Raw genomic sequence first — 26,295 nt, 5'->3', positions numbered from 1 at the left:
GTCTGCCTCTCCCTCTGGCCCTCTTCCTTCTCGTGCTCTCTTTCTCTCACTCTTTTTCTCTGAAATAAATAAAATCTTGATTTTTTTTTTTTTTTAAGTATATAAGGCACACTGAGAAAAAGGCATTCCTTTGGACCTAACCAATCCTCCTGGGGTCCCAAATTAACACTGACAATATGAAATTCATTTTAGACTCACTTTCTAGACTATAGAGATGCTGTTCTTTGTGTAGCTTGCTCTGTTTTTTATGGGACTGATGGCCTCAATAATTTTTCTCTGGGTTAAAAATAATCAGGCATTACGGGATGACCCAAGTTTTCTTTCAAGGTAGCAATATAAATAACCTTTCATATATGGTAGCTGTCCTTACTATTGTGCACTCAAACACAAGAGAAGGTGATAGAGAAGGTAAGAGAAGGTGATAGAGTTCACATTTCAAATCCTTGCTCTCAATAAAGTATTTAATTTCCATTATGAATACACATGTTTATTGACTCTGAAAGCCTCCTATAAAGCAATTCTGAATAAGCAAGGAAATTATAAAATATAGCTAATCATTCATCTTTGAAAGAAGATCAAGATTTTAATGGATTAGCATAAAAAATAGATCTCATTTCACAATTTGGCATGCTGTAGATTATGTAAATCTCTACTAAGAGTTCATTTGATCTATGTTCAGAATTTTTTTTTCCATAGTGACCAAACTTAATTGTTAATTTCTACATTTTTAAATAGCCAGTTTTTGCAAATATTAGAAAAGTTCTGTTTACTAATCAGTATATATAGTTTAGTTTACTAAAATGTTCCTTTTAAATCCTATCAACCTAAGACTTAATAGTGTTTTCTGATTATCTCCTCTGACTTCTCTTCCTGTTCTCTCTCATTCCTTCCCCTCTCTCCTTTACATCACCTGGTATGTCTTCATCATTGATCTTATAGAAACTTTTCTCTTGTTTTTTGGAGGTTTATATCATCAGTATTATTAGGTAGATGACTCATAAAGTTATGTTTCCCATTCAAAACCCTATCCCAATCTGCAGTCTCATTTTGCCAGGTGACTCTTCTATATCTCCCCATGATGTCTAGTGAATACCTCAACATCACCATATTCCAATTTGAATATATTTCCCAATCAGATATAATGATTCCCTTCCCTCTGACAGTGCCATTTTTTCTAGGATAATGCTTAAAAACTAGGATTCATTCTTAGCTCCATTTTGTTATGGTTAATTGTTTCTTTAAATATCTGTAATATATGTAACTTTCTTTTTCAACTTTTGTACAAAGTTAAAGACATTTATTATGACTGTCTGGATTTATTATGACTGATTAAATTTACCACAATTTTTTTCATTTTGCAATTAAATATATAGGAACCCCTTCCTTAGGGTACTTGGGTGGCTCAGTTGGTTAGGCAACTGACTCCTGGTTTTGGCTCAAGTCATGATTTGACAGTCCTGAGATTGAGACGCATGTTGGGCTCAGCAGTCAGTGGGGAGTCTGCTTGAGATTCTTTCTCTGTCCCTCCAGCTTTCCCTCCCCATCCCCCTACTCACATTCTCTCTCTTTAAATAAATAAATAAATAATTTAAAAAAGGAAACTTCTTCATATTGGACTTCTTTTCTGATGTCTCTGCTTCTACACCTAAAGTATAAAAGCTATTAGAATTTCTCCTCTCATTCCTTCACTATATTTATATATAGTTTGATAACATCACAATGGTATGAAATTTAAGTGCTCATGTTAACTGACAAGACATTTAACCTGCCTATTTGAACAAAAATTCAGGCAGTAGTTGTTGGTGAAATGTGTAGGCTATATGGAAATGGAAGAACTTGAAGCAGAGCTCAATGGATGACTAGAGGATTATCAGTATAAATGAGTTGAACCTGATTTATTGGATTGATGGTAGTAGTGAATAGGGCTTCATAAGTATGAAACCTGTATAGCCACACAGGATCCCGTATTCAGAAAGGTCCCATGTTTGCAATGATGCTTGTGTTGGCTGTCTTAAAATTCCTTTTTTAAAGATTTTATTCATTTATTTGAGAGAGAGAGAATGAGCAGGGGTGGGGGGGCGGGCAGAGAGCAAGAGCAGGAGCAGGGGGAGGGTCAGAGAGAGGGGAAGGGAGCTCAACTCAGGATTGCAGAGCAGGGAGCCTATTTGAGGTGGGTGGGAGGGGGGTTCAATGCCAGGACCCTGAGATTATGAACTGAGTCAAAGCAGATGCTTAACCAACTGAGCCAACCAGGTACCCCTTAAAATTCTTAATTTTGAGCAACAGTCCCCATATTTTTATTTTTCACCCTTTATCCAATTATGCAGTTGTTCCTGGTGGTAAGAATAAGAAAACCATGAAGGTTAATTCCAGGTGTTTGTTCAGATGTGTGTGTGTGTGTGTGTGTGTGTGTGCGCATGCACACGCGCATACCTATGTGTACATGCATGTGTGTACACATGCCTTATCAACTCTATTCTCCCCCCTCATCTCAGATGAGGTGCTGTTGGAAGTAATTTATCAGTTCTTCATATGTGAGAAACATTTTTCTTCTAAGTTTGTAGAATTTATGGTGGTTGCATTGCATTTTAGTGACTCCTTTCTAATTTTGTTTTTGTTGTTGTTGTTTTAGCTTAAGGCCAGGGAGTATCTTCCCTACTTCTCTTTATATCTCTCAAAGGAAACTATATCTGTGCTTTCTCTATGGTGACTTGTATGTATTTTCTGAACAAATCTGTTCATGCATACATGAATACGTATATACTTATATTCATGTATGTGTGTGTGTAAATGTATTATATGTACATATAATGTTTACATAAAAAGTTTTAAATATATATAAAGTTATATACACATACAACATTTGCTAAATATGAGAAAGAAGTATAGAAACTTCTTTTGAACTCAATTTTCTAAATATCTTCTGATTGAAAATCACAACAATTTAAGTACATTATAATTCTCAATTCACAATAACATACCATAGGAATGGGTGTGGACAAAAGATTATGAGAGGCAAAACAAGGAAACTGTTGATAAACATTCTAGTATTCACATGAATAGAAATTAAAATAATGAGATAATAATTTTCAACTACTGAATAAGGAAATGGCTAAAGAAATGTTCTTGTTCAAGAGTAGTGAGGAACCAATTAATCTTTTATTCTTTAATAATTGTCTTGAGAAACAATAAGATAATTCATGTGTTTTAAGAAATGGTCATATATTTCACTTAGTAGTTACACTCTCAGATTCAATCCAAGTACAGTAGTCAGAAATGTAGGTGAGGATTTATAAGAAGAGATGTTCCTAAAAGCATTATTTGTAATATCAAAAAGTTAAACACAACATTAATGTTTAGTGATAGGAAAAAAGATTGAAATGTTTGCATAGGTGCTGTGATTTTTTTTGAAAGTGTTAGATAGCTGTTTTGAATTACATAGAATATCTTCTATTAAAATTTAAGATGTATGTATCAGTTTTCAGAGTGTCTCATAAGATGTCCTTAGGAGAAGAATTAATTACAGAAAGTTTGAGAGTTACTATTCTACTACTAACCTCTCTGGGATGGTCACAAACGTACATTAGCAAATTAAATTTAGTTCTGAAAATGATTTTGTCAACTGGGTGTTCTGACTAATTGAACATTAATTAAATAATTCTTTTTATAAACTGTAGTTTATAGACATTTTAGATAATTCTTTCCTGGTACTTATAAATATTGTATGTCATATGCAATATAATATTTACTTGATGGTTAAGAATTTTAGAATGCTTCAGGGTCATCAGAACATCCATATTCATAGTACAGTACCAAAAAGGTAAATACAGAGGGATGGGGGAGGCTGAACTGAGTGCGTGCTGTCCTCACAACATGCCAAGGAAGCTGTATTTTCATATTAACAAAAAGCTTCGAGGGAAGAGTTTGTGATTTGTCTTCTTCTGCTACAGAATGCAGCACAGAAAGCAAATATGACTTACGTAATGAACGCTTACTGAGTACTTAAAATTTGGATTCAACTAACCTTTATTTAAAGCCTTTTATATGCCAAGGACTGCACTAGACACTTCTCTGTGTGTAAAACTCTTCAAGATCTGAGACAGCTCTGTAAAGTGAGCATGGTTCCCCACAATACAAGTCAGGTACCATGTCCAGAGACTAAAACAATTTGGTTGAGCAGCTTCCCATTAAATATGAATAGTAGACATAGGGCTTGGCCATTACACCATTGGCCATTACACTCTATTACACCAAACTCCTTTAGACAAACCATGTACCAGGTGTTCAGTAACTTGTATTCAATTAGGAGCCTGATATGCAGATGTAATGATAAAGGAGGCAGGTTTGTATACAGATAACTGTATACATAGTAATTTTCTAAGCATGTTATCTAATTTAACATGCTTAATCCTCCTAGAAGGCATAAGAGAATAGTAGTATTGTATTCACATTTTATTGAAGAAGAAAAAAACGAAGCACACATAGTTATGCTAAGTTCTCAAGTTTGTTTGGTTCCAGATTCTGTGTTCTTAACTACTATACCATGTTGCCTCTAAATATAACATATTTTGTTAAAGTGAGATATCATCAACTTTTAAAAACATTTTATGGTCTTAAAAAATATTAGGGAGTATGTTTTATGGACTGAAAAAATGCGGGGACTGTGGAGGCAAGGTTCTTTCTCAGAAGAGGTGATCTTTATTCTGACCGCTGAAGGTAGACAAGGCAGGGACACTACAGAAAAAGACAGGATGGTGGTCCTTCGGGGGTGAGGGAGACAGGATGAGTTAGAGAAGTTATTAGCTTTGTCAGCTTAATAAATATATCATGATGTGGCTCACAAAAATATAAATTCATTAAGAGAAACAGAATTACCTATAGTCTTCTGAAAATCCAGTATTTCAGGTAAATTCTTAGTATTGCAGAGCAGAAGAGTCATTACCATCCACATTGTGATGCTTTACTTTTATTCAGGATTCCTGTTTATGTTTACATTTTTGATGACTGTATCACATAATTGACTTACACAGAAACTATTGTCAGTAAAAAATCTCTTAAGTTTTATCAAGTTTTGATCCAAAGACTTACTCCACTACCATATATTTAATATTCATACTTTTGGATCCAACTGTAGTATGTAATCTTTGTTAGATTTGAGATAATACTCAAGTTTCCAAAACTCTTAAAAATATTTCTAGTTCTTCATCCAAATATACAGGTTTTTGTACAAAATTTCTATAGATCCCTTTGGTTTTCATAACGTTGAAAGCAGTAATTGGAGGAGGCTTGGTGTCAGAACTCTCTGGCTTTTACTACTAGATACCTTCTTGCAGGTAAGTACCTCTACATTTCTAAACATGTGAGATTGGTGCCTTAGCCAATTGTGCACCAAGTAATTGTACTAGAACGTCTTTATGTGTGCGTAATGAAATCATGAGAGATACAATGATGGTATATAGAAAGATCATGTTATATACATCGCCCCTATTCTGGTCTACTGTGTTCATCACAGAAAACAGTGGGGTCATGCTGGCATGACTTATATGAATGGGATCCAGACTAAGATGATCCTACCATTTTCTTCCCTTATTGAACTGCTATCTCTTTAATTAATCACCTTATAGCTTTGCCCAATTCCACATTTAGTTCAATACTTTCTAATTTATAGATTCTATATTTAATCAAGTTGTGGAAGTTGGAAAAATGCTCATCTGTACTTTTACTGTACTATTTTATTCACATCAAATCTACAAAGTTTGCTGACAGGTTTTCAGATTCTTTAAAACAAACAAACAAATAAACAAACAAACAATCTGGTATGTACTTTGTGTAACCTTTCTCCAAAAATGAATCTTGTGAAACTAGAGTCCAATGGTTAGTAAATTTTCTCTTATTTGGGAACCAGTGCCTTCATTCTATCATTTACAGTACAACAATTATCTTTTTTTTTTTTTTTAGAAATCAAAACTATATTCATAGAAGTTGAGTTGCTTTACTTTTTCCTTTGTCAATTATCAATGTTGTTCTTTTAGATCCAAACAAGTTCATTGGTTCTTGATATTTTACATAAACTGAAGAAATTTTTCTTAAAAAATGCATTCATTGGGTCGCCTGGGTAGCTTAGTGGGTTAAGCCTCTACCTTCAGCTCAGGTCATGATCTCAGGGTCCTGGGATGGAGCCCCGCATTGCATAGGGCTCTCTGCTCAGCAGGGAGCCTGCTCCCCCCCCCCACCACACACACACTTGTGATCTCTCTCTCTCTGTTTCAAATAAATAAATGGAATCTTTAAAAAAATGCATTCATTAATTTAACTATTATTATGAGTCAGGGAGGTGCTACTTCTTGAAGTAATTACATATGTAGTTAACCTTGAAATATTTTTGTTAGATCACTCTTCTTCATTGTCCATTCAATATTTTCCCAGTACTCTGCAATTCTTAATCTGAAGTGTGATAGATAACAGCATGAATAAAGGTTACCATTGTTAGGTCCTCTTTGATCATACAATTAGAGATAACATTTCTATGAATCGAAGTTTTCTCCTTTCTTTCAAAAAGATACATATAACCTGGACTATCTGTCACCCCAGGACATAAAATAAATACCTGCAAAGGAAATTGTGTGTTGCTTAAGTTCTCGGCAGCTGTTTCTCGTTACATCAAAATCAGATCCTCTTTAGATATTATTATACTTTTGGTAATTTCAGTTAAAAATCAAACCACAGCACCCTGTTGGAGTAGTTGACTACTCTGAAGGCTGAATTAGAACAAGGGCTATCCCTGCGTTTCTTTTATGTTTCTTCTTTTTATTTAGACTTGCAAACATTGCGTAGCCTCCTGAATTTCCAGGGTAAAATTGAGCATGAGATAACATCTAAAGAGATCATTTCTGGAGTCTGTCTCTCAGAGAATGATCACAGTTTAGCATGACAATTTTATCTTTCCAGTGTCTGTAGTCTGACCAGCATCAATTGCCTGTTGGATGCTTCTCTGTCACCGGTGAAAATGATTCTTATAACTCTCCCAAGGTAACTTAAGTGGGGACTCGGGATCAGAAATGCCCATGCTTTCAGTTTCCAAGATTAAGTCTGTAATAAATTCTGCTGACTGATACATTGTTCAGTTTTTTGAAGTAATCTTTGACATAAGGAGAAAATAAACACCTGCCCACCACCTGGCTTTCCCCAAGCAGCATGCTCCGCATGGGTTTACTTACTTTACTCTTCTTAAGCTGAAAATATAAGAGAATCACTAAGTGGCTGACAGGTTCACTTTTCTATGGCTAGGGAAGGTTGGCATGGTTTCAGAATATCAAATTTTGGAAACCATTTAAATCCAGTATACGTTGCATCATTGAATTTGTGGAGAATCTAGAGCCCTTAATCTGGATGTGGTCTCATAGATACAAATCCTCCCCTGGTGAATTGATTCTTTTTTGAGAAATGGATTGTACTGTTTGGTGATGCTGACAAATCCCTCGGTATGTCATCCCACTCAGGAGCAAGTGCCTGTTGACTTCCATTATGACTGTCCCCTAGATGTGCTTATTATGGTCTTATCCAGGGAAAACCACCAAGGAAGACTAGTGAAAACACATTTTGTTTTCAAGTGTGTCCGTAGGATGCTCATTGCTGGTGTCTCAGCAAAAGCTTCGGTAGCAAGCCGGCAAACATTTTATTTCCTTCAACTAGAGGCAGTTAAATAAACGGGCTTCTCTAGAGAATGTCATAATGTGAATTTTAAAATGAAATTACATGACCTCTTACAGACCAAAAATTCCTCTTTATATCCCCTTTATTCTTTTTTTTTTAAATAACTCTCCTGTTCCTTTGCTGCCATGAGTTCATAAACACACAAAACATTGAAATGGACTATTGTCAATACTTTCTTCAGTAAACACAAACAAGAACTTATATTGGGCTACTATGCCAAGAAAATCCATTTAAATTAGGAGGTGCGTGCATAAGAAAAGATATACAAAACATGAAACAACATTGGCTCATTATTCTGATGCTATTGTTTCAGCTCCACTTTTCCCTGAGAGTTTAGTTTTTGGCTATTTTCAAATCATAAATGACTTCTAACATCTTACCTAGGAAAAACTTTTCACTTAAATGCATAATTCCTTCATAATTGGAAATGATCCAATGCAACTGTTTTTTTTCATCATTTCTGTTAGTTTGTTTTATCATATCAAAACCCCAAAGCGAATGAAGTCCCTTCGCATTTCACATCACTCAAGCTAAATAAGAAACAGTAAAATATAACTAGTCAGTTCAAAACATCTCAGGTTAAGCCCTACCAATTTCCTGGAAATACCACTTATCTTCTCAACCTGTCTGATCTTTCTGGAAGCAGAAGAAAAGAAGGAGACAATTAGACATTAACTAACCTTTATTAAAAATTTATCATGGCTTAAACACAATTGCACAGATTTTTGCTTAATCTTCACTAAGAAGTGACGATTGCCTCTAGATTTTAAAGGTAAGCATCCGGAGTCTTGTACACATTCAGATATAGAAGAAAGTCTGAATCAGGATCTGAATCTGTTTTCTGGTTTTTAAAGGGTCTAGCCCCTCTATCCCACTGCTTCTCTTAAGTCTTTGTTCCTTTGAATCTCTGAACCTGAGCATTTATAGGACTAGAGTGAGTAAAGCTGCTTTTTTTAGTGGTTGCAATCACTGAGGGTCTTGTGAAATTCTTGATGTATCTGCAAAGTGTCCCTTGGAATAACCATTTAATTAGATAAACTCCTATGCTTGTTTGCTACACTACTTTAAGTAGGGATTCTTGATGTTCTTAAGGAGTGAGTGTGAGTGACTTTGTGCTAGGGGAAAGTGCCTAGGCTATTTCACATCAATTTTGAATTCTGCCAATAGGGCCTCAAATTCCTGTTTATTAATATCTGTGTACATTACAAATCATTTTAATGTACTCTGGAGTGGTAAGAGGTGAGAAGTTTGTGTGTGGGGCAACGTTTGCCCGTTACAAGAGAAAGGGGGTAGGCAAGGCATTGCAGTTCCTATTTATCTTTACAAATATAATGCTGACCTCCAAGGGAAAGCTGCGTCTCCTATAAACCCTCCATGCCACGAGTAGTTTGGGGTAAGACATTAAAGGGCATCACTCAAGCTAAGTCTCACAGCTACCACCGGACTATGGCTCACTGATGAATGAGCCAGCAGTTCAATGTTTAGCAGGCTGTGACGACTTTGCACGGAAATAGGAAAATTTATTACCAGCCTGCCACATCAGTGCCTGCCCTGCCTGCTTTTTCTCCCATTCCCTCCCGATGTCTACTCCCACTCCATCTGACAGTCAAACCCCTTCTGCCCCCCCCCCCCCCCCCCCCCCCCCCCCCCCCAGAATGAATGATCTAAACAGTCACGGAGTCCCGTCATTTTCAAGAGCTGGGATGCTAAGGAGGATGCTGTTGATCCAGGGTTTTAATTTATTCATTTATTTTTTTAATTAACGGCATTGCTTTCCACATGACCTTGCAGGAGAGGCTAAAGGGTGTCCGTTCTGTGTGCTACAGAATTTGTGCAGCCCCAAAGTATGCACGATGGGGGGACGTGGGGGGGGGGGGGGAGAAGGAAGCAGAAGGGAAAGGCAGCGGCCGGAGAGCCAGGGAGGAGAGGAAGGAGGAGAGACCGGGAGAGGAGAGATCAGGCGGACAGGCTGTGCCAGCCAATCAGAGGCGCGCTCCGGAGCTGCAGAAGACCGAGCCGCGGAGCCCGGGGCTCGCAGGAGCGCCGAGCCGAGTCTGGGGCTCTCCGAGGACGGGAGCAGCTGTGCCGTGAGCACTGGGAAAGTCCCCTCTTTGCTTCTCGTAAATTAAGTTCCTTTCCACCAGTTAGGGCAAGTCAGCCAAGGTAAGGCTTCAATAAATGACACTTTACTATGTAGTGACATTAATATTTTTGTGTACAGTGGGGCTGCTTACCCGGTTCTGAGTCAAAGCAGTATTTGGTGAAATCCTCTGGGATTGGTTTCACAGGATCTAAGGTGACTGGGAAAGTTGTAGCTAATGCTTCTGAAGCCTTATGGCTCGAATACCTTATTATTATTTTTTAAAATTGCTTATCCAGGAATGTTGCTGTGGAGCCTATGGAATGTGAGTCTAATAACCCCGCTGGGTGTCTGCTCATGTTTATCTGTTATCTGCCCTGCCCCTGAAGAAGTTGGAAGGATCGTCTGCAAGGCACATTGGAGTAGCGATGGCATCAGATTGAGGGGTCATGTATGTCTAGCTACAAAAGTGAGAGAGAGCATTGTCAGAAACAGGGACGTTGAAATTGAAATTTTGGTAGTGCTTTTTAATTATTGCCTTTCCAACCTCCTTTAAAATTACATGATAGCTGAGTATTGAAGCTGCAGCTGAGCAAAGCTCATTTTCTCTTTTCTTTCATTCTTTTTTTTTTCTCCCATGAATTGCTTCCATAAGTGCTTATTAAAGCTTAAGATGAAACTTTTACTTCTTTTAAAGGGTACTATAAATGATGCAGAGAAAGGAATTAGGCAGGCTCCTGTGATCAGCAACACACTTTATTTAACATATGCCCTTATGTTTGTTAACTCTGATTCATTTTCCTTTCTTAACTTCTTGAACCTGATTTGTCTCAGTGTAGGAATAACAATTATCCTGTATTAATTTTATGTCTAAAATTCAAGACAAAATTGTGCCTTATGCATGTTTGTATGCGTGCGTGTGTGTGTGTGTGTGTGTGTGTGTTGTGCGTACAGATGTGGAACTAGGAAAACCTGTCAGGTAACAGGTGAAAAAAATACAATTTTATTAGCTAGTTATTACAGTTTTTCCTTATATCAAAGCCAGTCGTACTTAATGAACTTTCAGATTAATCAAGAGTAAATGTTCCTGGCTATTTCCCTGCTGGATATCAAGAAATTCTAAAATAAAATTCTTAGCTAAAATTATTATGGTCTTCTGTTTGCTCAGGTGATGGCATCACTGCTTTGAGCTGAGAGAGACAGATCAGAGAAAGATTTTATTATGCAGCCAAAAAAATAAAAAAAAATAAAAATAAAAAAATAACCACAAGCTCTCACAGTGTTTTGGAACCTTTATTTTCCACTCTGGGATCACCCACAGATTTTTCAAAGCAGGGGGCTTTCCTTATGCAGTAATTGCTCTCTTCTATTTTAGTGGACTTGTCTTAGCAGAGAAAATATTCTAATACAAGAGTTTGAGGTCCACGTTAGATCTCGTGTGTTCCTTGTTGGATGTGGGAGGGGAAAGCAGGATATGATACTAGTAGAGAATTAGTTCTGTCGTTTAACACTCTGGTCCAAGCACCAATCATCTTTTCCATTTTTCAAGCCTCCTGTACTGTTTAATTCTGGATTTCTTGATAATGAATTAACCTAGTGTAGGGCAACACATTATTCACGTAATAAGGCATTCATTTAATGCCTTGCTAGATAAGGATTTTATAAAACATAGTACTGATACTTTTCAGAGATAGCTAACTTAAGGAGGGGAAAAAAATGATACCAATGGTCAATTTTGATTTCCTGACAAGAATTAGAGGTAGAAAATAAGGATTTACTGTTTTAGATGCAACAGAAATGCCCAACTGAAGATAATCCAATAGTAAAGGAAAATACAATAGTAGAAGGAAAGTTAAGAGCTGGGAAGCTTTAGCTGTAACTCTGTCTTGTGCATGTTGGATATAATTAGTTATAACAGTAGTGAACATGGCAATAGAAACCAATGCTCATGTAAAATCTATACATTGGGCTATTGGAAATTATTCCTCCCGATGTCCTATTTCAGATGGTTATATGGGAATCATGAGAATGAATGAGTCAGTCCAAGTTCATAAATTCTTTAGATGAAGGGTGCTATATATAGTAAATATATAGTATCTTTTTATTGGCTTATATAAATACCATTACTGTGCTTCGTGTTGATTATTGTGGTCTGATGAATGCAGACCCATGTTCACAGGTGTGTGTCCCACTTGTCCTGTATTTGGCTTGTCAGTGATTAGAAATCTGAGGTATACCTGATGTATTTGAAAATTTCATATAATAATCTTTTAGAATCTGAACATGCATCTTCCTTTCTGTAGGTCTAGGATAAAACGTACTGAACTTATTGGCTTGAAAATATTTATTTATCTCAAATCCATGTTTTTGATGCCATGTAGTCAGGTGAAAAGTGAGAGAAATTGAGAGATTAAAGACAACAAGTGTGTAAGAGGTTGTTTTGCTTTTTTTTTTTTCTTAATAAGTAGAGGACTTCAAACTTTTCAATTTGCTTAATGTATGCCTTTTGTATAGTTGCATTATACGTGCCCGTAGAACTATAGTTTGGATAAGAGCCTTTTAACCTTGGTGCTCTTGATGTATCAGGCTGTATAATTCTCATGGGCAAGGGAAGCTGTCCTGTGTTTTGTAGGATGCCTAGCAGCATCCCTGTTTTCTACCCGCAATATGCCAGTAGCAGCATTTGCAAATTGTGACACGCAAAAATATCTGCAGGCATTGTTAACTATTTCCTTGGGGGGGGGGCCACTTGTATCCCTCTCCCACTGAAAACCATTACTGTAGTAAAAACCAAAGATTGTGTGCAGAAAATGGTCATACAACACATGGTTTGAGTAGACAACTGCTCACATATAGTTCAGTTTGGGTGTTCTGTGATGACCCCCCTTCTCTTGCTTTGGAGTAATTTCAACTGGTGTTTCATTAGGTCCCTAACACAAACTGTGGAAGAGCTTATCAGTATTCTTTTTTTCTGGAAACTGAGAGAATGGCCTGTATTAGCATATGCTATCATTTGTAGGAACAAGAGGAAATTTTTAAAAAATGGAAAAAAGAAAACAGACGTGAAGGCTGAAGACACATTTCACTTCAATTTTTTTTTTCAGATGAGTCTTTAATATAAGTAATAAGTAAATGAAAGATACTGATTCTATTCTATAATAGCTCTTTCTTTCTTTTCTTTTCTTTTTTTTTTTTTTTTTGGAGTATGTATATGTTTGTAATGTAAGCAGTGGGTGTTTACTCTAGTAATTCCAGGTGCTTGGAGTAGTTTATAATGTACAAAGTCTCCAGAAGTGAAAGGAAAACATTTTGATTTTAAATGCCTAGTTCTTAGTTGGTTGGTATTATTTAGCACAATAAAAAGAAATATTGAGCTTTATGATTTGAACACATGGCAGAACTTGATCCTGACCTGGATTACTTGTGTCAAATGTTACTTGTATATAGGCCATTTTTCTTCCTCTGCAAAAGGGGATAAGAATAGGCATGAGAACCCAACAATACAAGGTGCTAAAATGGGTTTCAATTTGTGAAGATCTACACCACTGTTGATAAATTATCGTAGAGTCAGTGTCTCTGGTGATTTTTTTAATGAGAATTGACTCAGCATGCTGAATCTTCCAGCTACAGAGGTTAAAAATTATCTATAAAAAAATGGAAGTATTTTTTGTTTCATTTTTATTTAAATGCCAGTTAGTTAATTAGTTCAATTAGTTAATTAGTTAAATTCCAGTTAGTTAATAAGTGTAATATTAGTTTCAGGTGTACAATACAGAGATTCAACACTTCCATGAAACAGCCTGTGCTCATTACTAGGCCCTCCTTACCCCCATCACCTAATTCACCCATTCCCCCATGACCATCAGTTTGTTCTCTATAGCTATGAGTCTGTTTCTTCATTTGTCAATCTCTCTCTCTCTGTCTCTCTGTTTTTGTTTTTTTCATCTTTGCTTGTTTGTACAAATGTCAGTATTCTTATATACCATTCATTTAGGTAATCCTCCATCAAATTTTTTTTAAAGTAAAGAGAAGGCCAACACAAATTAAGTAATTTAGTATCTCTATCATTGCTGATAGTGTTTTGACTTTTAAGTGCTGCACATATTCCAGAAAGAGATTTCCAGGATAATAAATGGACTTCAGGGAAACGTAGGAACAGGTATAAGAAGAATGCTCACTTTAGTGTATCCTGCTATGTGTGGGTGTTGTTTCTTAAATACCAGAAAATTCTGGCATGTAAACTTCCACACTGCATGGCTACATCAATTTAGGAAACTTCTTGGTAATCAGAGAATAAAATGAACAAAGTTCAATCCCTACAAGTATTTGAGTGAAATACTGAATAAAGTAAGTATTTCACTTATCTGAGCTCCCCTAAACTATGCCTTACCCTATGTTTTACTCATACTGCATGGAATATGATAGATAAATTGCCAGGAAAATGAATTTGGACGTTGCAGATGCTTCTATTGAAAAAAGGGGAATTCACTACCATTTCTATTTCACTTGTTTAGATGACCATAGGGGTCTTCAAATAGATAGATACTTTCACTGTATTTATGCCTTTGGGACAATATATATGACTTATTTATAACTATGCACAATCTGATGTGACTGGTAATTTCACTTGATCCAATTATTTTCACTCTACCTGATAACAAAAGTATTTTAAATAAAAATATCTGTCTAGGTTAAACTCACAGTTATCAATGGGATTTAAATGAAGGCTGGTTGCCATTTTAACCTAGTGAATCATCATATTCATATAAAAAATTTTTGAAACTAGTGTTGGCAAAGGTGTGATAAAACTCTTATTTAAAGTTATCCCTTGTGGAAGTGAAAATTAACATACCAGTTTTGAAAAGCAATTTTCAGTCCATGGCCAGAGATGGGAGAAAGCAGACTTCCTTACATGCAACTTGTGAGAATAAACTACTAAAATACAGTTCAAAGTATCAAAAAATGAAGAAATAACTCAGGAAGTTAAACATAAGAATTCAAATCAATCTAAATAATGGTAAATTGATGGAACTTGAATATTAAACTTCATACAAAATGTTATATAAAATGTGATTTTTAAAAGGACATCAAGAAAATCCATTTAGTTGGATAATGTATTGAGGCAAAAATGTGTATCTCCCAAATTTTCTGTACTGTTTATATATTTAAACATGTGTAATTAGTATCTTCAGCTGCAATGTGATATAATTTAAATGAGCCATGAAAATATAAACAAATTATTTTAGCTTTATGCAATTTTTCCTTTTATAGAGAACCTGCTTATTGATTGATAGGCTCAGTTTAACTTACCAATAGATGAGAAAGCCCTATATTACTGATTGGAAAGTAAACCAGATCCAAAAGACTATTCAGTAAGATTTCTGATTCTGTGATTACAATTCTACTTTTAGATGATTTATCATATTTTTTAAAGAAAAGTAGTACTATTGAGTAATAGATTATACTTTATTAATTATTAAATTCATTTATGGATATTACATTCTATTTGGGAAGAGTGATGATAAACAAGGGAAATAATGTATTAGTTGCAGAAGATACTACTATTAAGGGGGGAAATAAAAGTGGGGTAGGGAATAAAAGTTTTGAGGAAATGGGTGAAATTTTATATTTTAGCTATTATGGCTCCTAAGCCCTCTTTGGGAGGTGATTTGAATAAAGACTTGGAGGAAGTTTGGTTAAGTATGGTCATTGATATCTGATAAGTCATATTCCAGAGAGGGTGAACGCAAGTACAGAAGTGGGGAGGAATATGCACAGTTTAAGAATAGCAAGAAGGCCAGCATAGCTGGACTGAAGTGACAGAAATGGACCATCGAAGGAGATACCATTAAGAGATAATGGAAACCAGATCATGTCGAGATCCTGTAGATTAGTGTAAAGACTTCGTATTTTTTCTCAGAGATTTGGGGTAGTCTTAACTGTTTCTGATGAGAGAAATGAGTTAATCTGAATTTGTTACATTAGGTGGTAAAAGAAGATGAAGGATACTGATGGGATTAAGGTTACTCATCAGCTATATATCAACAAGGAAGTTTGGCCATGGGGTTTCAGTTAGACTGAAGAGGAGCTAGGACTGAACAGGACAGCTGTGCAATTAGCTCAGTAATTTGGAGGAGAAAACATGGTGACTTGCAGCAGAGTGGAAGCCATGGAGGTGGGGAAAAGAGGTATATCTTGAAATTAAAGCTGAGAGGATTGACATTACATAGGATAATTGGGGTGCTGGGGGATGGTGAAAGTAAAGGATGAATTTTGTTTGCTGCATCCTGAGCAATTAGAAGGAGGCAGTTGGGGAGCACATGGCTGGCTCGTCGGAAGAACCTGTGGCTCTTGATTTCAGGGTCATGAGTTTGAATCCCACATTGGGTATAGAGATTACTTAAATAAATCTAAGAAGAAGAAGAAGGGTAGGAGGAGGAGAAAAAGAGGAGGAGGAAGAAGAGGAAGGGAAAGAAGAAGGAGGGGGAGGAGGTGAAAGGAGGGAGAAAGGGGAGGAAGGGGGAGAGGGGAAGAACTGGGTAGAACAAAGTTTGGCAGGGGAAGGAGATCAGGAGTTAGATATGAAGAACCGAGTTTTGTCTATTTTTTCAGGTGTTTTGTTTTGTTTTGTTTTTTAAATAAGCTCCATGCCCAGCATGGAATCCAGTTGGGGGTGGGGGTGGCAAACCCTCAACCCTAAGATAGAGACCTGAGCTGAGACAGAGTCAGAAACTCTATTAACGAAGCCACCTGGGAGCCCTGTATATTTTTAGATTTAAATGTGTAAGTAGGGATGGCATGGAGTCAGTTGCATACACAAGTGAGGGGTTCAGTGAAGAGCTGTCAGCTGGAGGTAAGAAATCAGAAGCCATTCCTCATAGATAGCATTTAAAATGAAGAGATGGGATGTGAATGAAAAGATAAAAAACACAAGGCCAGGAGCTGGCGCAACCCAGCACAGATAGGTTGGGAAAATAAAAGCCAACACAGTTAGTTTCTTGCGGCTATAAAAACGAATATTGGCACAAAATTATTGGTTTAATCATCTCTAGATTTCGGTGTTCATTAATATAGTTCTAGTCTTTTAATATTTTTATTGGCTTTAACTAAAGCATGATGTTACAATTATTGCTTTTTAGATTTGACAAATATGTAATATAAAATATATCTAATTTATGAATGACTGAATATTTTGCCTTTTTCCAACCCCAAATTACTCTACAAGTATTTTAAAAAGTAGATATGAAGTCTTCTATAGCCAATATTAAAATTAAGGAACTGTATGTTTTTATGTTGCTATCCTGCTCATGATTTATACCCAGCCTTTGATGTGCAGAAGAAATGTATAAAGGAGCAAGATGTGGATCTCTAGTTTCAACTGCGGGTATGAGGTGACTATAAAATATTTAAATTCACCTTTAAACAAATATGCAGGATTACTACATTAGTAGATTTTATCAACGATACTCACTCTAATGAATGCATTCTTTCATCAACTATTCCAAGACACATGCACGCACATACACACGCATTCACACACACAACTTTATGATCACATTCTGTTTCTTAATCTAAACAGACAATAACCAGCTTGATTAACCAGCATTTTATTAACAAAACTTCACTCAGAATATTTTCATCTCAGATGATTTCAGTGCTTTAACTTCTGCAACTCAGTTTTACGAAAGAAGTTACATGAGTTTGAACAATTTAAGGGTGTGTTTAAGTGTTGTGTGTGTCCACACTGAAGGCTCATGAGTGGGCAGAATAATGGTTCCCAAAGATATTCAGGTCCAAATTCCTGAAACCTCTGAATATATTAGGTGGTAGAGGAAGGTTAATAAATGAAGATGGAATTAAAGTTGCTTAATTAGCTACTCTAAAACAGGTTGCTGATCCTGGAGGATCCAGGTGGGCCCATGGTAATCACAGGGTACTAAAAGTGGGAAAAGGAGGCATACAGGAGTTCAGAGTGATGCTATGTGGGAGGGACTCAACTCTGATGTTCCTGGGTTGAAATATGGAGGAAGAGGGCCAAGCACTAAGTGGTTTAGGAAACTGCTAGAAACTGGGAAAGGCAGGGATTCTCTGCTTATTGCCTTTAGAAAGGAAGGCAGCCATGACAGACACTTGGATTTTAGAGCAGTTGTGACTCATTTCCGATGACTAACTTGACCCTCGTCAGACTCCTGGCCTACAGAACCATAAGATACCAACTTTGTGTTGTTGGAAACCACCGACTTTATGGTATTTTGTTACAGTAGCAATAGGAAACTGATATAGCTACCTAGAATAAGGAGGTGTTTTAAGTTCTGCCTTTTATAAATCAATTAAGCAATCAACCAATCATGTGAATTTTTTGAGGCTAAAGATCTAGAATATCACTGAATATATAATAATGGAACCATTAACCTGATATCTCTTTATTGTTCAACATTATAAATTATTGAAAAAATCGTGATATCAAACCTGAAGGATGTTTTCTAAAGCAGAATGTAAAGTATAATGAAAGAAAAGAATGTATCTTCCATAATATGTACATTCTCATCCCCACTTATCCCCACAGTGTACTTCTATTAATATGAGTGTATTCGACTTCTGGCTCCTGTGTCCAGATATGATTTACAGAGTGTCAAATTTTTTTCTATAGCTCTTTTAAGTAGATTATTTATATATGTAACAATGCAAACATCAACTTACAAATCAAGAAATAGAATGTCTTGCAAAATAAACCACATTTCCCCTTTTCACTTTTAAGTAGGAAATATTCAACTTTTGAGCAATAGCATGTTCTAAAAAGCAAATTTCACTATGATAGACCATTCAGTAGTTTAGAGGGTATAAAGCTTTATAACCTGGTATGGTTAAGAAAGATGGATTTAGAATGAGAATATAGAAAACTGTGTCTTTTCAATGTTCTAAAGATTTTTTTTTTAAAGACTGATTTCTTATTTTATTTTATTTTTTTAAAGATTTTATTTATTTATTCGACAGAGAGAGATCACAAGTAGACAGAGAGGCAGGCAGAGAGAGAGGGAGGTAAGCAGGCTCCCTGCTGAGCAGAGAGCCCAATGCGGGACTCGATCCCAGGACCCTGAGATCATGACCTGAGCCAAAGGCAGCAGCTTAACCCACTGAGCCACTCAGGCACCCTGATTTCTTATTTTAGAGAGAGAAAGAGTATGCAAGCAGGTAAGGGGCAGAGGGAGAGGAAGGGATTAAGTAGACTCCCACTGAGCCTGGAGCCCCATGTGGGTCTCAGTCTCATGACCCTGAGATCATGACTTGAGCTGAAACCAAGAGTCAGATGCTTAACCAACTGAGCCACCCAGGCACCACTGTGATCTATTTTTAAATAAGTGAATAAGATGAGTCTTGAACAGGAGAAGAGTGATTTAGCCTCCCATTCTAAATGACTCTTCCTCATGTTCAAAGCATAACACTCAGGTTACTGTTCATGGAAAAATGTTGTGCATATTTTCAGTGAATAGAAACTTAAAGAATGGAATAAAGCAAACCTTCTAGTAGTATTTGGTTAATGACAATTTTATTTCAGTCTTTGAAATGTCTCAGTTATATCATTTGCTCATACCTGGTTATGAAAGTCCTACTCAGCAGATGGTTCTAATAGTAATAGTGGGCCTGCCCACCTGCACATGAACCATTCCAGGACAGGAGGAGAACCCAAATGAGTAATGCACACCTGTCTTTCCTAATCTGCTGGCTAGTGATATTGGAGGCATGGGAACAAATTGTTCATTTGAGCTTCCATATTCTTGATCCACATTCCATGATCGGCTTCCAAAATCCCTGGCTGGCCACCTAGGGAAGAACCAACTCTGAGTCACGCATCTATCCCTGGCTCATAATCAAGTGACATTTCATTTTCTTCTTACATGTTTTGCTTTTCTGATTTATATTCATTCTATCAATCTTTTAAATGGTAGGTGCTTGGTGTAACAAGTCAAATGATAAGGTTAAAAAACTCCTGTTCCCTTTCTTCAATCCATACTCAGCTGAAATATTCAAAAATTAGAATTTTTATCCATGTATACCTTTCTTTATATACCTATAAAACATGTGTGAACATATATATGCGTATAGGTATAATATGGGCAGAGTTTTTCTACTTTTTAATGTAAACGTATTATTTTAGTGTACAACACAGTTTTACATAAAATTAGAACACTAATGTCTCTAAACATCAGTAATATCAGTCTGATTCTTCCTCATCTTGGTCTCTGTATTAATTAATTTTTATTTTATTAATTTTCCTCTGTCTTTATGTCCTGCCATATTGCATCATTTTCCTCATTTGTGACTCTTCAGTCTCATCCTTCTAAATTTTCATTTGCTCCAATGTCAGTTAACTAGCTTGGGCAGCCATAACAAAAACCCAAGGACTGTGTAGCTTAAGCAATAGGAATGTATCTTTCATAGTTGTAGGGGCTAATAAGTCTAAGATCAAGGTGCTCGCCCATTCAGTTTCCTGGTGAGTGCTCTCTTCTCTCTTCCTGCTTATAGATGGCCACTTGCTGCATCCTCATATGGCAGAAAGCAAGGTCTCAGATGCATCTTTTGATAAGGGCACTATCCTCATATGCAGGTCTCACCCTCATGACTTCATCTAAACCAAATTGCCTACCTAAAGGCCCTTCTCCAAATACCATCACACTAGGGGTTAGAGTTTCTACATAGGAATTTTGGAGGTACATGGTCCAGTCAACAGCAGCAGTTCCTTCTTCTGTTACCCATTTTCAACTCTTTTAAAAATTATTATTATTATTATTAATTTCTAAATATTCTATTTCTTCCCTCTGCCATTCTTTATTCCACCAGTCATTCCAATCTCTTCAGTACGTTCTGGTCCCCATGCACCTCTTTCTCCAAAGTCATCTTATGTGACTTTTAAGAATACACCTGAATATTATAGCCATCTGTTTTTCTGAAACCCTTCAAAATACTAGAAACAAAGTCTGTACTCATTCCCTGTAATGTTTGATGACAATCATCAACTAGGTCCCTTTTCAAGATAGTTTAGAGGTCATGAGTATTGCTTGACTTCTGTACCCACTCTATACTCTAAAATCCTAAAACTAGTTTTTAGCTAATGTAAATTGTATATAAATATGCAGAGAATAATATATAATTGTGCATGCACAAAATGTGTTTTTCAGCTCTTTCTCCTAAAATCTCTGACATTTTGCCTTGCCAAGGATATCTCAAGACTCTTCCCCTGGATTTATTGAATGCTATTATATAAAGTGAAATTTAAAATTATTTGTTACAATACTTTTAAACAGAATTTCTGGACATTTCTCTAAGGAAAAAATTGACTTTAATCTACTTATTATTCACTTGAGTAATAAAAAGAATAAGTCAGGAAATGACAGTCAGTACTGAGTATCACTGATTTGAAATAGTCAAGGCATGAATCACTCTTTTCAGATGAGATGTTCTCACCAACTTCAAAGGTGGCTCCTGTGTGACTCTGGGAGCAGTTGGGAATAGCTTGTTTCTCCCTGAGAAAAAATTTCACTCTATTTCCAGTCCAGTGCTAAGGAGGATTTCATGTGTATGCAAAAAGGTATTTTTAACACAAAATTTGGTATTAACATCATGGAATTGCTGACTCTTCCGAGTGTAAAATTGTGGCTTTCAGAAAGAAGTAAACTAGGACACTCTGTCAGCATCCTGGAAATGATACCCATTCTTTACTAAAGGAAATACCAAACATTTAAAATGAAAAAGCAACACATTAACTCAATGAAAAGGCTAGATTGTTCTAATCAATAAACTCTACAAGGGTAGTTTATTCTTAGCTAATACGTATTTATGCCTCTAACTTATCACAACAGAAGAGCATTGTTTATAAAATTTTGATTTTTCTAAACAACATGAAATATTTAAAATAACAATTGCTTCACCTCAGTTTGTGTTTAATTGTTATTGATCTTTCTGCTCTATGTAAATACTAACTCAGAGCTTGCTTTTCAGATGTTTATCAAAGTGCACATTTCTCCAGGAAACTCTACAATTTCCTTTTCTGCATATTAATTTTTCACCCAATACAGTACATTTTCTCCAAGGTATTGCATTTCATTAAAAAATTATTGCATTAGAAGATAACAATTTTATAAAATATAAAAGTAGTGCATTCTGCCAAAATATGTTTTACTGGATAAAAATGATGAATTTAGTGTAATTTTTTCATAGAGTGTAGAGACTTGATATACTGAAAAAGTTGAGAGAAATTATCTAATGTGTACTTTGAACTCAGATTTCAATTAACTTATTGATTTATTTACATTTATCATTATATAAGTCATCATTTTAAATTTATTTGTATGTGTATAGTTAACCAGGCTAACTGGAAGTCTTTTCTGGGGCCTCCAGATGCTGGGCAGATATTAGCTTCATTGTTTTTATGAGTGAACTGAAGTCATACAAATTCACAGGTTTACCCAATGGCGCATACTTCATAGCAGCTGCATCATGATGGAGCATGCTGTGTCTTCTATCTTTTGTACCTCTCTGCTACTCATCCTTCATACCCCCTTGATCATGGATCTGATGGTCTTGCCTCACGTTACAATTATTAGCATTCTAAAATCAGTGGGACACTTACTAACTCATGTCACTACCAAAGCTACATGTAAACTGATGTCTAAGGTCTAATCCCTTTTCTCTGCTCAAGTTATAGTGAAACATCATTCTTGCTATTTTCTATACCCTGTTCTCAGGACTCCCTCCCTAGTCCTACGCTGACTCTGCCTTTGAATTGGTTGCGTCATCATATTTTCCCTTCCTAACTGATCAAATTCTATATATTCATTATACCAGGTTCTATATATTACAGCCCTAAAATATACTTAAAATGTGTTCACTACTTTCATATTTGCTGGCATCATACTAGTTCAAATCACCATGACCTCTTCTACAAAGGTTTCTTCTCATTTGCTTTCATCAGCAAATGCTGTCCTTAAATCCTTTACGATATGCCAGCTAGCAGAAACTTCTTAAAAATATAAATCAGTAGTGTTGCTGTTCTCTTTTGAAACTCTTCAGTGAATCTCAATTTAATGTACAATATAAGACTTTAAGTTCTTGTCAGGACCTCTAAAATCCTAGGTGACTCCACACAGCCTCCTTTTCCAATTTGACCCACCCTTCCACCCACCAAATTATAGTTTAATGCTTTCCCCTCCTCATATTTGTTGAGCCTTCCTTGGGGGCATTTGAACTTGTTATTCTGTTTGTCTGAAATGCCCTTCTCTACTATTTTTCTATGACTGCACCTTTATCTTTCATGTTTAATCCCACCCAATTAAAAATAATGCCCTTTTTCCTAAAGTAGTTGTTATGCTAGCATATTTTTTCATGCTCTTCAATGATACTATTTCTAATGTACTCCTTTTTATCTCACCTCCAACTAAGAAGTATATCATACTTGAACCAAGACCTTGTTTTCTATTCACCTTTCAGTCCCCAATATTTTTAAAATATTGCCTGGCACATAGCCCACAATATGTCCCATAAAATATAAGACGTTATAAACTATAACTGTAACAAGTCAGGCTTTTAGAAATGGACTTTTTTTTTTTTTTTTAAGATTTTATTTGTTTGTCAGAGAGAGAGAGTGAGAGAGGGAACCCAAGCAGGGGCAGAGGGAGAAGCAGGCTTCCCACCCAGCAGAGAGCCTGATGTTGGGTTTGATCCCAGGACCCCGGGATCATGACCTGGGCCAAAGGCAGACACTTAACGACTGAGCCAACCAGGCGTCCCTATAAGTAAACTTTTAAAAACATTTATTTGAAGAATACATAGAAGATAACTGCGTAAGTCTTGCACATACAGATAAATAACTACTGCAGATCGGACATACTTAGACTACATAAAATGGAGTATTACCTAGAATCCAGAAACCTTCCTTATATACCTTCACGATACCTCCTCCTTTCCCAGATATAACGTTTTTTCTTCTGACATCTTATAATACATATTAATTTAATCTGTTTACTTTATATTAATAGAATCATACAGCATGGTTCTATTGTATTTGGCTTCAAACATTACTTTCATATAATTCATTTTGTTGAGTGAATCAGTAGTTTTTAAATTTTTTTTTAATTTTTTACTGTAGATTATTCTGTTATATGAATATACAACAAGATACATTCTACTGAAGGGCATTTGGCTGTTTCCAGTTACTAGTAAAAATAATACAACTATGAACATTATTGTATCTGAAATCTGGATGACATATGTGTTCCTTTTACTGGGTATATACTAGGGATGAAATGCTATGTTATAGGGTAATATTCATCATTAATAGATACACCCTAAAACCTTCCCAAAGTAGTTGTACTAATTTACGCTCCCACATCGTTGTATGAGAGTTAGTTGTTACTGTTAATCTTGTTGATTTTAGTCATCCTGGTAGATAAGTAGAGATACCTCATTGTGTTCTTACCTAAACTGTATTTTTCATATTTAAAGCCAGAGTAAGTTTCAAGAAATAATGCGATTAGCATTCGTGTTCTGCAACTGAATTCATCAGTTATTTTTATTTACCCTTTTGCTTTATTGGTAACTAGCTATCTTTATTTTTCTGGCCATTTGAATACAGTTTTTAGGCATAAGATGCAGGCTTTCTGAACAGTAGATTTGGCACTTTTGACATTCTCTGAATGTATATTTTTTTAATTTTTTATTTACTTTAACAGTTTTCCCAAGTAAAATGGTTTAAGATGCAGTATAAATACAATGTAGTAAGTACACTTATTTCAGATACTAGAGAAACAAATCATGCTTTGTAACTTGTGAGGGTAATACATAAATGAGAAAAACAAAAGCCATGAGAAAAATAAATGAGCTTATCCATTTTGTTCATCATATTTAAAATATGAATCAGGCTGTATCTGATATTTGTAGATAATAACAAAAGAAGACAAAAGAAGAATATTACCTTTTCTTTGTATCTTTCATTAATTAATATAAAGATAGTTATTAACCACAAAAGGCTATTAGTTTGGATGCCAGGAAGCCAATTTTTGCATTTTTTAAACTTAAAACACTTTTCTCATTTTTGTAATGTTTATTGGCATAATGGGGACAGCCAAAGAGTTGCACCATGCTTGTCTATGAAAAGAAGGTCTGATAATGTATTTCAAATCTATTTCCACAAAAATCTTTGTTAGGGGCATTAGAGTTTTTTTTTTTTTCTTTATCTAATTTAAGTCTATAAAAAATGTGTATCATTAATCCCTTACACCCTGTCTCTGAAATGAATGAGAAACTACAAACCATTTTTGTGAAATACCGATTTACTGTTTATTATTATATGAGATTGTTTTAAAAATATTTACTTACAAACAAGCATTTTGGATATCTGTTGTATTATACTGTCTCATTATTAGAAATTTTACTTCCTTTTTGTCTGTGAGAGTTGCATTTAATCAGTAAACATGTTTTGTTTTAAGTTGATTTATCTTAAAATCAAAATATTAAAATAAATTTTTTGGAATAAAATCTGAAAGTAAAGAAGATATGCCCTAGTAGTTAAAGATGGAATATGAGATCATGCCACAAACTTCAATAAGCTATTTTCTTTTCTTGTAAAACAGATTCATTCCATTTTCAATATTCTTAATTATTTGATGTAAAAAAAAAAAAAAGTCTGTTTTACCTCTATATACCAGTGTTGTCTTCCTTATACATTCTATTTGGATTGTTTTCACTATGATTTAAAATACCAAACTGATCTTGTAGGGCAGAGCAAATAATTTTTTAATGTCCTGATACACATCTCAAGCTTAAACATGATTTTTAAAGTGTACATAAATACATTAAAATTTATTTTTCCTAAGAATTTTCAAAAAATATTGTGATGAACTGCATCCCATGAGCCAAGTAAGTTTAGCATTTCCATTTTATTCAGTTAAATCTTTCGCAGTTAGCATCATTTATCCAGAAGACCACATACCATTTTAAAAGAGAAAGTATTATGGTATTAGTTTCAAAAACTTGAATAAATAAGTTATAGAGTTTCCTATATTATATACCAATTAACCTGATTATACTTAAAATTTTTTTATTTTCTTCTTGTGACATTAAATTTAAAAAATGCAATGTAGAAGGATAAAATGCTTAATATGTATCTTAGACCAAAGGAAACCTATCTTATTGATAAATTTAATTTCAAATATCCATATTTATATTTATTCTAAATTTAAAAACTAGACATGGCAATATCTAAGTTTAGGAAAATACTATTTTATTTTTTATAATATATACTATAATTTATTATTGCTTGATTGGTTTGTCTCATTTTTTATCCCTTTTATTCTTGCCATCTTGCATCTGTAGGTATCCCCAATGCTCTTTTATTGGCCATTCATTACTCTCTATGTATTCTTACTCCCTTGTTCAGATCATCAACTTTCATGGTAATCATTCATAATTTTATGACTCTATGTATCTAGCACTGACTCTTAACCTCT

The 26,295-nt window shown here is 35.3% G+C and overlaps 1 protein-coding gene across 4 annotated transcripts in view; it reads left to right on the top strand.

The window, feature by feature from the left end:
* Positions 1 to 26,295, top strand: part of CDH18 (cadherin 18) — a 970,896-nt gene that overhangs the window by 495,246 nt on the left and 449,355 nt on the right. For 2 of the 4 annotated variants that reach the window (XM_032861905.1, XM_032861904.1), the window contains exon 1: positions 9,634 to 9,876. The exons of 1 other annotated variant lie outside the window; for it this stretch is intronic. The gene's annotated coding sequence lies outside the window, so the exon portion shown is untranslated. Of the gene's footprint in view, positions 1 to 9,633; positions 9,877 to 26,295 lie in introns of those variants that run through there. One more of the 4 variants, XM_032861902.1, reaches the window with a different exon arrangement.

Source organism: Lontra canadensis, unplaced genomic scaffold, assembly GCF_010015895.1.
Source record: "Lontra canadensis isolate GAN:19392208 unplaced genomic scaffold, GSC_riverotter_1.0 scaffold22, whole genome shotgun sequence".
NCBI lineage: Eukaryota > Metazoa > Chordata > Mammalia > Carnivora > Mustelidae > Lontra > Lontra canadensis.
Note: the sequence above shows the minus strand (reverse complement) of the source record. Positions and strands in the feature narration are given on the sequence as shown.